This window comes from Eleutherodactylus coqui, chromosome 12 (genome assembly GCF_035609145.1).
Source record: "Eleutherodactylus coqui strain aEleCoq1 chromosome 12, aEleCoq1.hap1, whole genome shotgun sequence".
In the NCBI taxonomy this organism is placed as follows: domain Eukaryota; kingdom Metazoa; phylum Chordata; class Amphibia; order Anura; family Eleutherodactylidae; genus Eleutherodactylus; species Eleutherodactylus coqui.
In genome coordinates, this window is record NC_089848.1 from 60563098 (window position 1) to 60583253 (window position 20156).

The following is a 20156-nucleotide window of genomic DNA, read 5'->3' on the forward strand; positions in this document are numbered from 1 at the left end:
GCAAACTACTCGATCGAGTAGTGCCTTATGCGAGTACCTGCCTGCTCATCTCTAAAGATTCGGGTGCCGGCAGGGTGCAGAGAGCGGCGGGGGAGAGCAGGGAGGAACGGAGAGGAGAACTCGCTCTCACTCTCTTCCCCCAGCTCTCCCCTGCTCACCGCCGCAACTCACCTGTCACCCGTGCCGGCAGCCGAATCTTTAGAGACGATCGGGCAGGTACTCGAATAAGGCACTACTCGCTCGAGTAGTTTGCCTTATCGAGTATGCTCGCTCATCTCTAGTCCCCAACTTTTTGTATCTTATGAGCCACATTTATTTTTGAGTGATGATCAGTGGCCATATTTAATAAATATTGCCAGTGTGGATGTCATTGTAACTAGTGCATATGACCATAGCTATGGAGTTCTGTTGCCAACTACAAAGCTGGGGGTTACAAGCCACATGTGGCTCATGAGCCACTAGTTTGGGATCACTATCTTGGATGGTTTTTTGGCAGATAACTATTCCATTTGATACACATAGACAGAGGCGTAACTTGAAGCTTCTGGGCCCCGATGCAAAATCTGTAAGGCTCCTGGGCCCGGGTGCAACCGCATCCCCTGCACCCCCTATAGTTACGCCCCTGCACATAGACACTCAGATGACTGTTCTCAATAGTAAGAGGGGAATCAGCTGTTGCAAGACTTCCCTGTTAACGCCTTATTGCCCTTGAAAACAAATGATTAAGTATGTAGAAACTGTCCAATCCTTCTTTCCCCCAACATCTGTCATCAGGAGAAAGTTGGGTCACCCCCAAACACATTACATGGTCGTCCAATCCTGCCAATATCAGCGAGTTCGACCAACATTTATCTAATGTGCATGGGCACTTTCATGAAAACAAGAATGTATACCATTGGCAATATGAAAGCAGAGGACTTCAGTTCACCGGTCCTTTATGAGACTCTAACCCTTCTGGGTCTGTAGGATGCAAAATATAATGGCTTCTTTTATAATGCAATCATATGATAAAAATCACATTGCTTTCTGGCTAGTCCAAAACACCAAATATCACTGCAATGTTCTCTTCTGGCAACTCACATATTTGCTGGAGATGTCAGAAGTAGAAAGGCACGTTTTACCACATCTGCTGGTCTTGGGACACAATTACGGTAATTCATGGTGGAAGGAAATCTTCCATAGGTGTAACTTCATTTGCGGAATGGCTCTTCCCCCAGCTCCTGAATTTGCTCTTCTGTCTCTGTTCCCGTTCAGAACCTCCATATCTCTTATATCTTTGCTTGAATTCCTTTTCACATCAGCAAGGCTGCTTGTCCCTTTACATTGGATCTCAAAAGATGACCCTAGTATTGAACTGTGTGTAAAGAAAACTAATCTAAAAAGAAAACTAAAAAGATCTGAAAAGGTTCTGCACTGGGAATCCCATTCCGCTGCAGCCTCTCAAAAAAATATGACAACCCTGGAAGACATGCAAGAATGTTCCTAATATGCCATGTCCTAACCCCAATAACATGTTATGAGCATTATAAAAAAAAAGCGGTGGAGAGACTCTTCTTTTTCTTGAGATGATGGCATCAATGCCAAGAAGTCTCTGTGTGATGTTTCCAATTAGTTGACTTGGGTCCTGCTGGCCCAGGTGAAGCCACACTTAGAAAAGGGGCATTAGAGCAATTTACAGAATGTATGAAGACCCAGGACTAGGTGCAACTTTCTGGCAATACAAGAATAAGAACCAGAGTCATGAAATTAATCTGACTTCTCAATTTATTGAATAACCAGCAAATATAACACGTTTTGAAGTTGCAAACCTCTTTCTCAGATAGAACTGGTAGGTATACACTTGTGAAGAGACAGAGAAGTCCACTGTCATGTCAAACATGGTATATTTTCTGGTTGACCAATAAACGGGGGATTCAGGGTCGTTCCACCACACTGGATGTTATTTGCTATCGCCAGAAGGATATGCCTGGTCCCGGGTCTTCATACATTCTCTAAATCCCAATAGCATCTTGGCAATCCACTTTAATGTATCTTCACACACTTTCTGACTATATCAATGATTTAATACTCCTGGTATCTCACATTACTTGTTCATTTCTAGTTAATCATATATTCCTTTTGCTAATTAGAAGATAGAACAATACCTCTACAGCACCACCTATTGCAAGTCACTATTTCTGCAAGTCAATATCAGACTTTTTAACATGCCTTATAACAATGACTGAGAATTGTGAGCCAAAGCCAGAATCTTCTTCAGTAGGAAAGAATAACCATGTACAAACAGCTGTTTGGGGGTTTTTGCCCCTCATCAGTGTCAGCAGGTTCCAGGCTTGGCTAGTGAGAGGCCTGCAGATGTTGGTCAGGAAGGGTATCATTTCTCCTTAGGGAGAGCACCTAGTAGGTGTGAGGAGACTTATAAGGCCATCCATGTTCCTCTGGGAAATATGCAAATGGAAAGATGGAACAATACTCTATACAGCGCCACCTACTGGAAGGCAGTATTCTTGCAAGTCAATGTCAGACCTTTTAACAAGCCTTATAACGATGACGGAGAATTGTAAGCCAAAGTCTGACATTAACTGTAGAAATCCTGCCTTCCAATAGGTGGCGCTGTAGAGGCATTATTCCATTTGCATATTTCCCAGAAGAGCATGGATGGCCTTATAAGTCTCCTCACACCTTCTAGGTGCTCTCCCTAAGGAGAAACTATACCCTTCCTGACCCATTCCTTTTGTTAATTTATTATTGTTTGATTGTTGCCTGCTTGTTCCAAGAAATTATTACATGATAAGCATCTGTAATTTGTATACTGAACTTGGCTTTATTCAGGTTTTATACTTAGCTATATGTTTGAAAAACCCAATATACATTATATATATATATATATATATATATATATATATATATAACACATTAGACAGGGAACACCATGGAGAAACCTCTTTTCTTAGTGGTGCAGTAATGCCTTATGAACGTCTCGTCTGCCGTCTCCTAAATTGCAAGGGGGGGGGGGGGGGGGACATATTTCATGCCCTTTAAGGGAAAACAAGCTCTTTTCTGGGACTAGTAAGCCGTGGGACAGGGTTATGAGCACATTTCGATGTTTTTTTACAGTCCTTTCATACCTTACAGCAAAGTATTTATGATTATATATCTATTACAATGCTCCATAATTACTTTGTAAGCCAAATCTATCACCTCGTTTTGCCAGCTCAGTAACGTATCCGCTCTACCGTCCTCCTGTCCTTCACTTATTACAGGCTCGCTCACAGGCATGTTCCCATTATGTGCTGCTGCTTTCCATACACACCTTAATCCTTTACTCGACAACATAATTGCGGCTCTAATAGCTGCTTTCCTAATTGCCTTTGTCTCTGTTTTGTGCCTAGAGGTGAATGGACTTTTGATATTAAGTATCGAAAAAGAGAGACTGTATATAAAAGTGTATTAGAGGTAATTAAACATGGTCTCCCGGCCCCTGATCCAGCAGAGGTACGCCCGGGGCTGTCACCGCTGTGTGTATGAGCGGCTTTCTTCTCCAGCCTCTTGACTGTCTCAATAACACTTGTGTCTCACATGATGTTTATTCCTGTCCATTTAAGCCTCGAACAGTGTGAACATATTTATGGCGCAGCCAGATACAATAAATTAGTGTTAGTTGGTACAGCATAATGAAAACAAAGATCTGGTACCGTGTTAGCCAGTAGAGCAAAATGTGATTGTTCTCAGCAAGAGAAACGACGTAATCTTGTAGATATGATACCTTTTAATGGCTAACAAAAATACATGATGTTATAATAGCGAGCTTTCGTACCAACGCAGGGTACTTCTTCCGGCGAAAATGTACGAAAGCTCGCTATTATAACATCATGTATTTTTGTTAGCCATTAAAAGGTATCATATCTACAAGATTACGTCGTTTCTCTTGCTGAGAACAATCACATTTTGCTCTACTGGCTAACACGGTACCAGATCTTTGTTTTCATTATACCTAATGGAGGATACCAGAATGTACCGTACAAAAATGGAACTGAAACATCTTCTTTCTGTTTTGCAGAACTCCTTTTAAGTGCGAACCAATCACATCCATATCTGTGCCTTGTCATAAGTATGTATGTTATAAGTGTGTATAAATATGCATGCCTCTTCAGATCCAATCCATTTAAGCCGGAAGAAGTACCCTGCGTTGGTACGAAAGCTCGCTATTATAACATCATGTATTTTTGTTAGCCATTAAAAGGTATCATATCTACAAGATTACGTCGTTTCTCTTGCTGAGAACAATCACATTTTGGTACAGCATGGCACACCCAGAAGCCCTACTGTAAGAAGCTCTTGTTCTTAATTACGGCACAATTAGTACTCGGACGGCCTCTGGTTTTGGGCAGTTTTCTGTATCTGTTTTGCGTAGTTTAGGCGTTCGGGAAAATCACAGATGCCCATTACACAGACATATCCTTTTCTTCCCAAGAATGCGGTGTTTATGAGTAAAGTGGTGATGGTGGGAGGGCATATTGTAAAACGCCAATGTCTTAAGTCAGGAAGCAAACTAGCCATTGCTATTGTAACAGGGGTCCCTTTTTCCCAGGGGGCATCCCAATACTGCGGCAAGTGTTTCTTTAGAAGAGAGAATCTAGAGGTAGAGGGGTTGTAATTTGCTACATCCTGTCTGTTCTCTGTTTGACTGCCAGCCCTCCTTTTATTGCCCAAATAAGCATACTGTTCCTGCCTGCTTTTCCTATCACACCACCTTCATCTCGAATGCACAAGGACTGTCTCAAGGATATCTTGCACACCATTAAGTCAGAAGGGAATGAAATTAATGAGCCACGGGAAAGCTGACAAACATGGAGCAAGCGGCAAATAAAAAGTAATGATACAGAGACTTGAATAAATATTAGGTGTTTTTTTTCTTCTTTCCCAAGGCTTTTGTATGAAATAGCTTGTCAAATACACAGTAATTTATTCCAGTAGAGTACAATTATATATTATAGACCTCTCCCTCAACAATCTGGCTGCCTCCTCAGGATTGTCCTCAGCCACCCTGCTGTTCTCCAAGTGGGCAACAAAGCCTTGTCTCTTCAGCACCTGAATATTTCTTCTCAGCCAACAGGGGGCATTTCAGGCCTTTTGAAGACAGGCCTAAGGACCCAATCCAGTTTCATTTTGTGGGAGCATGGGTAAATCACGCTCATTACCAAGACGTCTCCACTTTTCTCATATGAACTTCAGTATTACGCCATTTTTGAGGCTGTGCCACGGACGTAACTATAGCTATAGCAGCTTCTATGTGGCCTGGTGCAAGGAACAACAGTTCCTTTCATGGTGACTTTTTGCCATGATGCCATCTACAATATTATGTGGGTTATATGGCATTGGCGCTAGTACCCACTTGATTTGTATCATGTAGAGGGAGGTATATTCCTGACAAAGAACTGCCCTTAGCCACCCATGCTTTGTCGCTTGCCACCAATGGTCATGATTGTTTTATACATCGGACCAGGAGGAAATGATGATCTGAGTATCTTGAAGCATGTTACCTGCTGGTTCGAAATAGTGTTCCTTCTTTGACCTGTATTATTATTTATTCCTCTTTTTTAGTGACCCTATGGTTTTTGGACAAAACTATGCCCCGATGGGGTAGTGGGTATATTACCTGCAGTTTGTTCTTCTCTGCCATCCCTCCAATTTGCTGGTTCTAAGCCTCATTTTCAGCTTCCAAGATGGCTGCAGCAATTGTTTAACAACCTAAGGCCGGGCCGACATCGTGTTATTACTACGTATTACATGGGCTGTGTACGCCTGTGTGATACGCGATAATTGCAGGCAATCATTTACATTGCCTTACGCAGTTCTGGTGACATTAATCTGTCAGAATTGCGTTATTCATGAGCACAAAAAAAATAACGCGGCATGCTCTATTTTGCACATATACACACAAGATAGAGCCCATTTTTCTCCATGGGCATGTATATACGCGCGCCCGTACACAATTACATTGCGGATGTGGGGCGTGTATATGCGCCATCATGAAATATAAACAGAAAAAAAACAGGTGTACCGCACATGACAGTGTCAGTACTTTGTGTCACCGCCGTCTCCAGAGCTGTACAAAGCTCCGTGACCCCTGCAGCATTTTACGCTTACGGCCGTGTGAGCCCGGTCTAATGCACACTCTGTACCGCTCTAATGGCTGATCACATGATCAACTCTGAGCAATCAGAGAGCAGGTATAGTGCATTGGAAGTCCAACACTGCCAATGCACTGTGGGGGATTAGGTAGTCTGGGGATCGTGTCGCCCATCTTGGATGGCCAAAAACAGGGCCTGAAACTGGTGGATTGGAGGGACACAGGACAGCAACAGCTATAGGCAATATACCTCCGCCCCCCTGCTGTCCCTGGTGATAGGTTACATCAGAGCCTCGGTTCCTTTTTACAACCGTCCACCTCAATTCACATGTCATGTCAGAACAAGATAGCAGTGTGGGTCTGGGCTCATTGATTTTGTCTGGAAATTTGTACTTAGAAATGCAAAGTTTTCTAATTGAATAGTAGTTGAAAGCTCTCATTGCAGTTCTCAAAGTCATGAAGACCAACTTTCATTTTAAGATGAAGTTAAAGTGCTTTTCTGTGAGTTTTCAAAAAGTTCCCAGGGACAAGGGATGAGTTAAAATGAAAAACTAACTAGGAACTTTTTTAAAACTCCCAGAAAACTCCTTTAAAGGGATTGTTTCATCAGGATAATCCCCGTCGATATGTCCTATAATAAAGCTAACTACTAAGTAGGCTTCATTATAACCCCACTAAATATCACCTGCCTAACGCATGAGGACGTGCAGAGCCAGCGAAAAAAAGATTAAAATGGGCAAATCACCGGGCCCAGATAGAATACACCCAAGGGTTCTAAGGGAATTAAGGGACGTGATAGACAGGCCGCTATTTCTTATATTTAGGGACTGTATTGTACCACTGGATTGGTGCATTACCAAAGTGGTTCCAATATACAAACAGGGGTCAAGAAGTGAGCCTGGTAACTACAGGCCGGTAAGTCTCATTTCAATAATGGGAAAAATATTAGGGGGGTTTCTGACAGACGCCATTCTGGAATACCTCAAGGAAAACAACAGTGTGACCGCTCATCAGCATGTGTTCATGAGGGGGCGATCATGTCAGACCAACTTGATCAGCTTCTACGATGGAGTAAGTTCTAGGCTGGACCTGGGAGAGTCTATTGATCTCGTATATCTGGATTTTTCTAAAGTATTTGACACCATGCCACATAATAGCTTGATATATAAAATTAGACAGCTCGGACTGGGCGAAAATGTGTGCAGCTGGGTAAAGATCTGGCTCGGAGATAGAAAGCAGAGGGTAGTAATAAATGGTTCCTACTATGATTGGGCCTCCGTCGCTAGCGGGGTGCCACAGGGTTCAGTATTGGGTCCCATTATGTTCAATATATTTATCAATGACCTGATAGAGGGGCTGCACAGCAAAATATCAATATTTACAAATGATACAACATTTCACAAGATAATTAATACAACGGAGGACAATATACGACTGCAAATGGACCGAGATAAGCTGGGGGTTTGGGTAGAAAAATGGCAAATGAAGTTCAATGTGGATAAATGTAAGGTTATGCACATGGGCAGAAGAAACGGATGTCACCAATATACACTAAATGGGGTACTGCTAGGGAGAAGTGATATGGAAAAAGAACTGGGGGTACTAGTGGATTGTAGATTAAACTGGAGCAATCAATGCCAGTCAGCTGCTGCAAAAGCAAATAAAGTCTTGGGGTGCATTAAAAGAGGTATAGGGGCAAGGGATTATATAAGGCACTTGTCAGGCCTCACATGGAGTACTGTGTACAGTTCTGGACACCGGTGCTCAGGAAAGACATTGCAGTGCTTGAGGGGGTTCAAAGAAGGGCAACTAAATTAATAAATGGAATGAGAGGACTGGAATACCCAGAGAAGCTATTGGGATTATTCCCCCTAGAAAAAAGACGGACAATACAAGGATCTCTCCCATGACCTATTTATACCTAGCATTATGACGGTAACAAGGGGGCATCCTCTACGGTTAGAGGGAAAGCAGGTTTCATCACCAACACAGAAAGGGGTTCTGTGTAACTCCCTGCCTTGGGACATAATGATGGCAAAATCGATAGGGGAGTTTAAAAAGGCACTAAACGTCTTTTTAAAGCAATATGGCATTACAGGATATAGACACTAAGTAACCAGAATGGGTTGTTGATCTGAAATGTTGATCCAGGGATTATTCTGACTGCCATTATGGAGTCAGGAAGGATTTTTTTCCCCCAGAATGAGGGTAAACTGGCTTCTGCCTCACTGGGGGTTTTATTGCCTACCTCTGTATCAACAGGGGGGGGTGGAAACAGGCTGAACTGGATGGACAGTTGTCTTTATTCAGCCTAACATACTTAAGAAGAGACTTAAGGCCCATTTAAGTCCCCACACATGCTAGCTAGTATCGCTGGTTCACAGCGGGGAGGCTGGAAGAGATTTCTCTCCTTGTGCTCCCCCGCCCCTCTCCATTGATGGTAACATAACAGCCGTTCAGTAGTGATCATCGTCCATTGTTTATGCTGCATAAACGATGGATGATGAACTGAGTGATGATTGTTCAGTGTAAATAGCAGCCGTTCAGTACTGAATGGCTGCTATGTTAAGTCAATGGAGAGGGGCAGGGGGGAAATCTCCTGCAGCCTTCCCGCCCCCCCTGCTGGCCGCTCTGTGAGCAAGCCAGCGATACTAGCTCCTGTGCAGGAGCACAGGAGCAGGTGTATATGGGGACAAGTGTCGGGCATCGTTTGCCTGACATTCGTCCCGTCTAAGTGGACCTTTAGTGAGAGTGTCTGTTTATTATAAGAGAGTATACAAAGTACTTTTAAAGGATAAGTTAAAAGGAAAGAAAAGTTACCCCTTCTCTCTTGCCTCCTCTTTATTCTTAGTCATCTTCTCTCCCTCCTCACAACCCTATAACTTATCTGTTCGGGTTTCATAGCGGAACTTTTTGACAGATCCTAAAATAATTCTTGACACTTTCCTATTATTCTGGGATTGGGAAGTAATTTCAAAGTGCAGGCATTTTGGCTAAACATGGTATAAGACACTTTACTTGCTCTGTGAGACTATTGGATATATTGTAACTCAACACTTGTTGACTTTTAAATTGAACTTTGCCAAAAGGAAGTTTACTGTTTTCCCAAAAGCTGGGTAGGATCTTTTAGAAAGTAAGCCATGCAACTGCTGTTCTTGGCACACTCTGCCTTGGCATTCGCTTTCTTTTCCCAATTTTCTCTGGCCTTTCTAATAGCCCTGATGTTGCACTGCACAGAGGTACATGAGTAATCTTGATTCCTACCATAGATTGTAATGCACTTCAAGTTTGCAACCATTCCAAAAATTGAAGTTTGACAATTAGCACATATTAGCTCTGCCCTTGACCTACTCTGTGTCTGTTTGCAGATCTTTTATGAGTTCCATAACTACTCGAGTTGTCATAGTAGTTTTACCCTGTTCCTACGTGCACTTAAGCTGCAGTAAATCCAGTTTGCACTGCTTTATGTGTTCACTTCAGTAAACTTTGCCTGCTTTGCTTATCATTTTATTGCTTTGTTAGCACTTCTAGAGGGTGTAGTCAACTGATCCGGCTCCATATCTCAACAGTGGTGTTCTATACTGAAATAATAGTAGCGTATATGAATAGAAAGGTGCACTACACGATGGTATGGTGCACGGGCTTCTGGGGGACCCAAGACCGGGATTTCAACTTTGTGTTGTGTCTCCTGTTGGAGATAGATAGTAAAACCCAACTGTAAATATGAAGAGTAACATGTGAGAAGCAGAGATCTGCTTCCGTGTCTCTCTAAGTCCCGTGGGACCACTACTATGGCTGAAAAAAGAAAAGCGTACTGAAAGTAGCCTCCCTCTGCTACAATAGGAACAGATTTTTTTTTATTCATTCTTTATTAGAGATGAGCGAGCGTACTGGAAAAGCACTACTCACTCGAGTAATGTGCTTTATCCGAGTATCGCTGTGCTCAGGTCTGAAGATTCGGGTGCTGCTGCGGCTGACAGGTGAGTCGCAGCGGGGAGCAGGGGAGAGCGGGCGGGAGAGAGGGAGAGAAAGATCTCCCCTCCATTCCTCCCCGCTCTCCCCTGCAGCTCCCCGCTCCGTGCCGGCACCCGAATCTTCAGGGACGAGCACAGCGATACTCGGATAAAGCACATTACTCGAGCGAGTAGTGCTTTTCCGAGTACTCTCGCTCATCTCTATTCTTTATTTATCACAATCCGCTTTCCAAATAAGAGCAAATGAGTTGCATTCTTGAATCGACAACTTACAAAATGTAATAAAACCACAATGACAAAAATAAGCAATTTTTCCTAATATCACAGGTACAATTAAAACGTTTAGCAGGTCATAAGGTCGATATATCTCTTGTAATCTGTATTTTATCTGTACTATCGTCTGCGAGGCACTAAGAGAGATGGCTGTGGACCTAACATCCAAACATCATAACGTATTGCACCCTACATAACAGTCAAGACAAAACTAAATAGCTCAGGGGTTAAATAACGACTGGAACTCCTCCGAGTCCTGAAACACTATCCAGTGGTAGCAGGTCTTCCGAAACCTTACGTACCCCTCAATGACGCAGTAAGGTCCTCCATCTCCATGATCCATTTTACTGTATTAAGCCACAACGTCTCCATGGGCGGTGCTGTCTGCCTCCAGAGTCTGGAGATACAAGATCTCACAATAGAAACAGATCTTCCAAGAAGTCATCCGCCTTCATCTGCAGGAGATTCAGGTAATGATCCACATTGAGAGTTCCTGGATTGAACACGGGTCCAATGACGGCTCCATGCATGTATCGTCACAGAAGAAGGCCACTTCCAGTACGCTTTCCTTACCTCAGTCATAGCAGCAGTCCCACGGGACTTAGAGGGATACGGAAAGCGGATTTCTGCTTCTCACATGCTACTCTTCAACTTTGCAGTTGGGTTTAACTCTCTATCTCTTACGGGGACCACAACACAAAATTGAAATCCATGTTCTGGGGCCCCCAGAAGCCCATACACCATACCATCGTGTAGCCCATCCATGGCTTCCCATTCAAATACGCCATTGTTATTTCAATATAGGACACCAGCACTGAGATATAGCGCTGGATCGGTCTATTTGATGCCACCTTGTATGTATCATTAACAAGCCTGTAGTTTCACTGATTAGTAGGCTACATTGTATTAGTTACGACTATTCTTCAGAGGGAAACTGTGCAGCAAAGCCAGGGTTAATGAATTCACAGGTATTGTGTAATGACAGAGTTCGGGAACTAAAAATTCTTTAACTATTTTGGGCATGGGCGGTGGAAGGAGAGATCATATCCACCACCAGTTTTATACATGAAGGAGTCTATGTATAAATAAACATTGGGGGAGGCAATAACCTCTAAATGCTTTTTAATGGTCCAAACTTTGCAAATAAACTTGGTTATAAAATATCCTACATTTTCTATAGCTGATATACAGACCAAGGCTTGGATTTCAATTCCCAATCATTGTTATAAAGACTTGTATAAAGGGTCTGATATTGATTTGCAGGAATGCTGCCATCCAATAGGTGGTGCTGCAGAGGTACCGTCCCATCTTCCTTATTTGCACCATTACACACTAAATGGGAAACCACTGGGTAACACTGACATAGAAAAGGATTTGGGGATTTTAGTTGACCATAAACTTACCTAGACCAACCAGTGTCAGGAAGCTGCTGCCAAGGCAAATAGGATAATGGAGTGCATTAAAAGAGCTCTAGGGGCACAAGAACATACTGTGGTCCTACCATTGGTTAGACTACACATGGAGTTTTAGGCACAGTTTTGGGCACCAATGTACAGGAAAGATATATCATGGGACAATACAGAGCTCTCTTCCACAATCTTTTTATACCCAGGACTGGGCAATTTGTAAAGGTCCGTTTACACACAATGATTATCGCTCAAAATTAATTCAGTGTGAAGCGAAAAAAATTGCTCCCCGCACAGCGCTTCACAAAGAAAGCAGGGAGCAAGAAGCGGATGAGAAGCCCTTGGGCGGCTGGCAAGTCTTTCAGTTTGAATGCTCTGCACAAGCGCTAACGACCTTAGCGGTGACGTCAGCACTCGTGCAGTCGTCCCTACGACTGTCAGCCATGTAAAAGGGCCTTTAGGCACGTCAAAGAATCGTTCATCTAGAAGACCCCATAGGAAGCCATAGGTTCTTTTAGATGCAGTTTTTTCACGTGCCTACTCTGTGTCAAAATAACGCCCATGTGAAAGAGACCTTAGGCCTCCTTCACACCGGTGTATGCGTATTTGCATGTGCATTAGCATAACATTTTCACGGCATGAGCATTGTTTTTTTTGCGAGTGCATTGGTATATTTTACTGTACTTTTTGCACACAAAGCATGTTCATTCGCATTCGGCAAATGAAGACGCACCGATTTAAATGGCTAGTTAGTCAATGAATTCCAGCTCTGTTTTTTCAGCGGAATTCCACGTATTTTCTCCTTACGTATTGCGCACACATTTGCGCTCCCTCCATTGACTTCTATGGGGACCTTTGTTTTGCAAATACGACGAAAAATAGAGCTTGCTGAATTTTTTTGCGCATGCAAAATACAGACATGAACAAACCGGTGTGGATCCCCCGCCGCAGCATGTCTATTTTTTTCCATTGCAGATGCACTGCTCTCTATGGGAGCGCCGGCCACAACGGAAAAGCATGCAGCCAAGCCGCTCCAAAACCGTGGCACTTTGCTGCAGGTTTTGAAGCTGCGCTTTCCCGGCGGAAATCGCTGCGGCAAAACCGTGAGATTACCGGCGGGATTCCGCCCTGTGAGAACCCAGCCCTAGGAATACTGCAGTATAACAATTGCAAGCAGTTAGTATCACAGTCACGGCCCAAACCAATTTTCGTACCTCTCTAATGGCTGGCAGAGCACCATGCTAATGATAATATGGACCAAACTGGCCTAAGTTACTAGTACAAATGGCTGTTTTGGACAGATTTATAGAACACGTCCAAAATAGAGAGGTCTAGCTATTGCTAACTGATATCTTGCGCCATATGCATCACAATGATTTACCATATTTACACCCGACTTTGACGGACGCGGCGCGGCTCAGTTTATTATCAGCGCCGCTGCCACATCACTTCCCTTGTGAATCATATTTGCGTTTCTCAAGAATAAATAAAGTCATCTGAATTCATAATTTGTCGCCTCCAGTGCAGTTAACTAGGGCAGTAAAAACCCATTTACAGGATTGGCACTGTTCTACACTTCATACCTTCAGACCTTGGCAAGCTTCATCGATACACAAAACAAAATGTTGACATAAGCAGAGTGGAAAAAGAAGTAGCAAGTCCCCAGTAATTATAGAAGCGGGATTTATTTCTATGTTACTCATTCAGATCCGGCTGCAGCCTTACTTTGCTTACCCCCTGCCTGCTGCTTGTATGCTATGTGCGTTTTATTAGGGCTGAACTAAATCTTGTCTTCAGCCATAATTCATTTTCACCCCTTTCCTACAGGTGTGGCTTAGATCGCCGACGCAGCCACACAAAGACTCACTCTTACCCTTTAAAATCAAGTTTCCAGACGGTCTGAACACAATTTACTCGCTTTTCATGGCGCAATCATCTACTGGGAGCGACGTGTATCTGTTAATGCATTCCATACAGAACAAGGGGATGCTTTATTACTTCATAGGTAACAGTGGGTAGCAAACCAGACTTTATATGGCAACCCAACGCACTCATGATTAGCATTCCATTCACAGAGATTCACTTACTTTTTGAGGGCTTATGCATACTGCTACATTGTATCTCAAGCTCCCATTCCATAGGGGCAAGAACAAAAAATTCTACCGCATTACATTAGACTGCGTTGGTACGGTATTTCTCTAGAGGGGAGAACCTTAGCAATACGATGCCGTATTTTGGCGCCACGTGTCCGCACATAAGTGCCTAATGCTCCATAGTATAGAATAGTATGGACTCTGTACTGCACTACAGGCTCCATGGTGAGATTATATGAGTGGGATATAAGCCTAGAGAAAAGCATTTCTTAAAAGGTGGTAAGATTGGGGGTTCAAATCTGGCGCCATCTGCTTGCGTCCAAGAAGATACTGGTAGTCTGATTGGCTTTCTATTGGCCACTACGCAGCTTTAAAACTCTCCCCGCTGAGCGTGGCTTCGCACGAGCGTGTTTTTGTGCAGGCATGCGGCAGATGTTTCCTTCATCACCGCTAGTTAAAAGAATTCCCTGCTGCTACATCTGCCACATCTGTGACAGATGCAGCAGAGGAATTCTTCAATTCTCTACTGCAGCTGTCACACATGTTAGCTGCGGTAGAGGATTCTGCTGCCGGCAATTGATTTCAGGGAAGGGCTTTAAATATAAGCCCTTCCCTGAAAATCAACTAAAAGTGGTTTAAAAAAAAAAGATACTAACCTCCCTTCAGCTGCCAGGCCTCAGCCGCGTCTTCTCCTGCTGTCCCATGCACTGTGGTGCTGATCTAGCCCTTAGGGAAAGTCTGCTTCAGGGCAGGCTCCATGAGCTTTCCCTTTAATGATCGGGTAGAGTGCTCCTGAATTGTTCTGCCCTATCATAGAGAGAACTGTGGAGCCATACAGCAGCTGCACCGTCCTCTCTGTTCCTGCTTGTACTCATTTGTGTGATCAGCGCTGGAAGCTGAACTGTCAGTGTTCAGCTTCCTGCTACAGAATGAAGTTAGCAGGTAGGTAGTGTGAGATGTCTGAGATCAGTAGTCAAAGTGGCACTCCCTGATGCGCAGATAGGATTCCAGAGAGAGCACGGCACCCACGTCAGGCCCTACAAGAGCTGGGTGCATCAGCACATCTAGACAAGCTGATAAAATCACTTTATACCAATCAAGAAGCCACTTTGAGAACACATTATGGGGACACAGATTGGTTTGGGATCGGCAAAGGCGTCCGACAGGGCTGCATCCTCTCACCCTTCTTGTTTAACCAATATGCTGAAGTGATCATTTGGAAAATGACCCTTTACGAATAGGAAACCGGGGTGAGAATAGGTGGCAGAAACATCAACAATCTCCGTTATGCGGATGACACAACTCTGATTGCAGAAACAGAAGCCGGTCTGAAGCAGCTGATATGCAAGATTAAAACTGAAAGTGAAAAAATGGGCCTGGATGTAAAGAAGACAAAAATTATGACAACTGCAAAAAATGGCCAAATTCAAATCAAAATTGACAACGAGGCTGATTCTACGTGTGTGTGAGACTTCATCTTCCTTGGTTCGAAAATCGATCATGATGGAGAACCCATGCCAGAGGTAAAACGTAGGATAGCATTGGGGCGAGGCTAAACATGGAAAAAATCTGGAAAAGTAGGGATATCAGCATAGCAGCCAAACGCAGAATAGTGCAAACCACTGTTTTCCCAGAGCCATGTATGGATGTAAAAGCTGGACTGCGAGGGAAGTGGATAGAAGGAGGATTGATGCACTCGAGCTGTGGTTCTGGCAAAAGCCACTGCGTATGCCCTGGACGGCGAGAGTGACTAACAGAGAAATCCTGAATCATATAAGAGCCAATTCTGTCACTGAAGGGGAAGATGACCGGGCTCAGGCTCATGGAGAACAAGATGGCCCAGTCCAGGCTCACATATTTTGGCCATGTAATGTGAGCAGAGTCAATGGAAAAATCTATAATGCTTCGACAGATCAGCGGCAAAAGAAGACCTGGCGCCAAAGGACACAATGGCTAATACTGTCAGGGCTGATACTGGCATGGATATCACACAACTGAAAGGGCAAAACCGAAAAACATGGAGGGAGATCGCCTTTAGGGTCGCCGAAGAGCTGAACAACAACAGTGTGAGAGGTGAAGGAGGGAAGCATAGGGAGTAGTCGGTGTGGAAGGATCACAGAAACTGTCTGTGAGAGAGGAGGCATAAAGATCGGTTTGCATGCAAGAGGGTATAAGGAGCATTCTGCGTGTCAGAATAACATTGGATAGCAGCTTGTGTAACAGAGAAAGGCGTGGGGAGCGGTCCATGAGAAAGGGCTGTCTGTCCATTCTAGTCTTAGCTGTCCTGCTGCGAGGACAATGCTGGAGTCTGTAGGGGTGAGCAACCTAGACATTTCCATATACTTTTTATGGCATAAATCATCAGACATGCAGACACCAACTCCATCTCTGCAATATACTACCAGGAATACTGACGTCAACTGTAGACCACCAGGACTACCGACCTTAATTCCTTACCTGCCCTCGACCCCAGGGTTGTTGCCATAAACCTATTAACTATCCTAGCTAATTACGGCTTGTTATTTAGTGCCAAACAGCAACATTTATTTGTCTCTGATTTGGATCGCCCAATTTAAAAGTAACAGCACCCAAGCCCCTAACGTCCCCCAATCACTAGCTATAGAGGCTTAGAGGGAAGACCAAACCCATAGCGGAGTAGCCTCTTCCCTCGTGCGTGTGCAGGGAAGTCCCAGCTGGGACAATAGGACATTCTCAGCCCTTCGCAGGCATCATTTCAGGTATGTGTACATGTCAAACAGAGCTTTTACAGCTGTCATTGTCTTCAAGGCAGAGGCCACAAATGATAAGCGCGGTCATATAATTGTCTTCAGCGCTGTCTGCAGCTGCGCAGACTTAACGAGCCGGGGCTATTTATGATCTGCAGAGTTTACTGCTCATCCAGTCCCGTTAACAGAAGGTTTTTGTTCGTTTTATATAAGTGCAAGATGATTTTTATTTGTTTGTCTCATGTTGTAAAGATGCCCCCGTTCACACATCGTGTGTTCTAGCATGGGCACTAAGGGGTTAATGCAGCAGTACGTGTCATCTGAGCAAAAAAGGACTCTAGAGAAAGCAATAAAAAAAAAGCCAAACCGGCAATAAACGTCCGATTGCTGACAGAGGAGAACGCTTCCCACCGCCAATGTCAGATATCGCAAAAAAAAAGGCTTTTCCTGACACCGCAGCCGTGCGTTTACCGTAACTGCTGCACAGTCTGTATTCCTATATAACGGGTTGGCATTTCTTAGGAAAATATATATATTCAGAATTTATGTAAATTAAAAATGGCGATTACAGGATTAGAAAAACATGGCGGCTTTCTTCCATAAACAGCGCCACATCTGTCCGCAGGTCATGTGTAGTATTGCAGGTCATGTGTAGTATTGCAGGTCAGTACCATTCTCACGGGCAGGACTAATACTGATTGAAGAAGAAAGCCACCATGTTTTTTAATCCTGGGCAAATCCTCTACTACATCTGTAGAGAAGAAGGACTATAAAACCTCCGGTCCTCTAGATGTAGGACGGCGCGATTCAGACTTCTAGAACATAAAATATAAAGCGTGTCGTTTGTGCGCCGTCTTTTATTGAGAATTTCATTGCCAATCAAAATGCCATTAAAAATGTTATTGTGAAACAATATCCGGATTTGATTACTTCATTTGCATTTTAGTTCCAGTAACGCGATACCGTTATTATTCTGGTCGGCGCTGGGCGATCAGAGTATTTGGGGATGTAGTTGTGGCATGCTAAGCAGGATAGACGCTCAAGGTCATCCTCAGGTAGCTTCTTCATTGCAGATCGCCTTGTGTTTGTTGGATTTGTTTCCCAAGAAAAAGCATGAAAAGGTAAAGTTATCCTTTTGGAAGTCCCTATTGTTTCTGTAACGCTAGATATTAATGCAAATTAGTTTGTTAAGCCGACACTTAACGGGGATTTCAGCCTTCAATTTTCTTGGATTGCTGCAATTAAAAGTAAATGTAAAGTAGCAGAATTGAAGCGCCGGGAATCAGTTAAAGGGCTCATTTCCATGGGTGATAAAATAGGCGAGTTTTTGGCATTGCGAGATGCGAACCACTTGTATGTGAATAGAACTTGCAGAGGTACGGTGTTATGGCAGAACGCACAAAACATGGACTGTATGATGCAAGTCGCGCTGGAGAATATCAGGAGCGACTCATGTCTGCCCATGTGAGTCCACCCTAAGGGTGTATATTCACATGCGCCACATTTGTTGCAAAAATTTCTGCAAATGTCCTGAACAGGGTATGCAAAGGTTGATGCACATGCTACAGAAACAACCCCAATCAGAGGTATCAGCAGGCAGCACTAAGCCATTCAGTGAATTCAATGAATGGCCGAGCGCTGCCTGTGATTGGCTGAGCACTGTGACCAATCACAGGCAGCGCTCAGCTGTCATTCAATGAATAGCTGAGCACTGCCTGTGATTGGCTGAGCGCTCAGCCAATCAGACGTAGCCGTTTCATCAGGCGGGGACCTAAAGTTCCTGCCTGCTGAAAGAATATCATTACAGTGACGGGACCCAAGCGGCTAGACTCTCCTGAGCCCCGGCAGCGGCGGAGAGGTATGTATTTTTTATTTTTTGCTCCAGATAGGAATAATTTTCAGAGAAGGGCTTATATTTAAAGCCCTTCCCTGAAAATCACTGCAGGGGTTGCTGGCAGACCATTGTTCTCAATGGGGCCACCGGCAGCCGCAGCCCCATGGAAAGCAGTGCTGCATGGACCTGCATTCACGCGTCTTTGTGCACGTACATGTGTGTGTCGGTTTTGTTCGCACCTATGTACGCACCAGCACACGCTCGTGTGAATGCACCCTTAAAGAGGTTTTCCGACTTTTTCTTTACATTCCACCTCACCCTGCCACAAACAATAATTTATTAAATAACACGTTTCGGCTCTCCGGTGCCATGACATTTTGCCCGTGATGTCATTGGGTCTTGCAGCCCCGGTGGTGTCCTCTAAATAGGTCTCAGGGGCTTGCAATGTAGAAGCCGTGGCCTGTTTATGGGACGCTACTGATCCTCCAGTTGGCTGCAGTGGTCACGTGGGTAAACAAGCATGTGACCACTGCAGCAAGTGGCAAAGGTGAGCAGCTTATCCACAGAGAGGTGAGTATGTATATTTTTTTATTTATGGTTGGGTGTGGTGTGAATTTTGACCTAGTTTTTTATAAACTTTTAATTAAAGGGGTGAATGCTGCAGTGGATCCGCACCAGAGAGGCGGATTTTGCTGCAGTTTTTGTGTGGAATTTAAAGCTGATTCTTTTTGTGGATTTTCTGCTGCTGAAAATCTGCGCTAATTCTGCTACATGTGAACGTACCCTTAAAGGGGTTGTCCCAAGATTACAAGTTATGCCCTATCCAGAGGATAGGGGATAACTTGCTGATCAGTGGGGGTCTTGCCGCTGAGACCCCTGATGATCTCAAGAACAGGGCTCCCATGTTCCCCTCTGTCTGTTACTGCGGGAGGTTGCTTCTCCCTTGCAGTGACTTCAGAATGAATGGTATGCTCCGTTCATGTCAGTGGCAATGACGGAAATACCGAGCAGTTGCCACAGTTTCATTACAAGTGCTCCATTCAGTCTCCTCTGCACTGTAGAGGATTCAGTAACCCCATAGTGTGGAGGACAGGGGACATGGGACCTCCATTCTTGAGATTGGCAAGGTCTCAGTGGTGAGACCCCCACTGATCAGCAAGTTGCCCCCTATCCTATAAATACTAGATAACTTGCAATCTTGGTACAATCCCTTTAATCCCTTAAACTGCCACCATTGCTTTTTTTTATCGTAAAACCCCTTTAAGGTTGTATTCACATGCAGCAGATTTGGTGCAGAGAATTGTGCAACTGAAAATTGGTTTCATTCTTCTGAATGGGTTTATTTTGGAGCAAACACGTGGATTTCTGCAAGCTCCATTTATATGAATTGGACAATGAGAAAACTTTCTGCAACAAATCTGCCACATGTGAACATAACCCAATACCGCTACTAATTTGGAGTGGGTTAAAAACACCCCTGAAATGAATTGTATCGCCTCCAAAAGTCTTATCAGTTTGAGGCCTTTCTGCTCCCGAGCTTGCTGTACTTTCAGAATTGTGCTACATACACTGCTTGTCACAAAATATCCCGCCCCTAGAAGAAGAGGTCATTTTGCTGCAAAACTGGGCATGCAGTTCCAGCTCAGGCAGATATGTAAATGATTAGAGTTGGGGTGTGATTAGATGAACGATCGTACCTGATGAGGCCCTAAAAGTGGTT

At 44.0% G+C, this 20156-nt stretch overlaps 1 protein-coding gene across 1 annotated transcript in view; it reads left to right on the plus strand.

Moving 5' to 3' along the window:
• Positions 1 to 20156, plus strand: part of JAZF1 (JAZF zinc finger 1) — a 265425-nt gene that overhangs the window by 243556 nt on the left and 1713 nt on the right. The window lies entirely within an intron of this gene.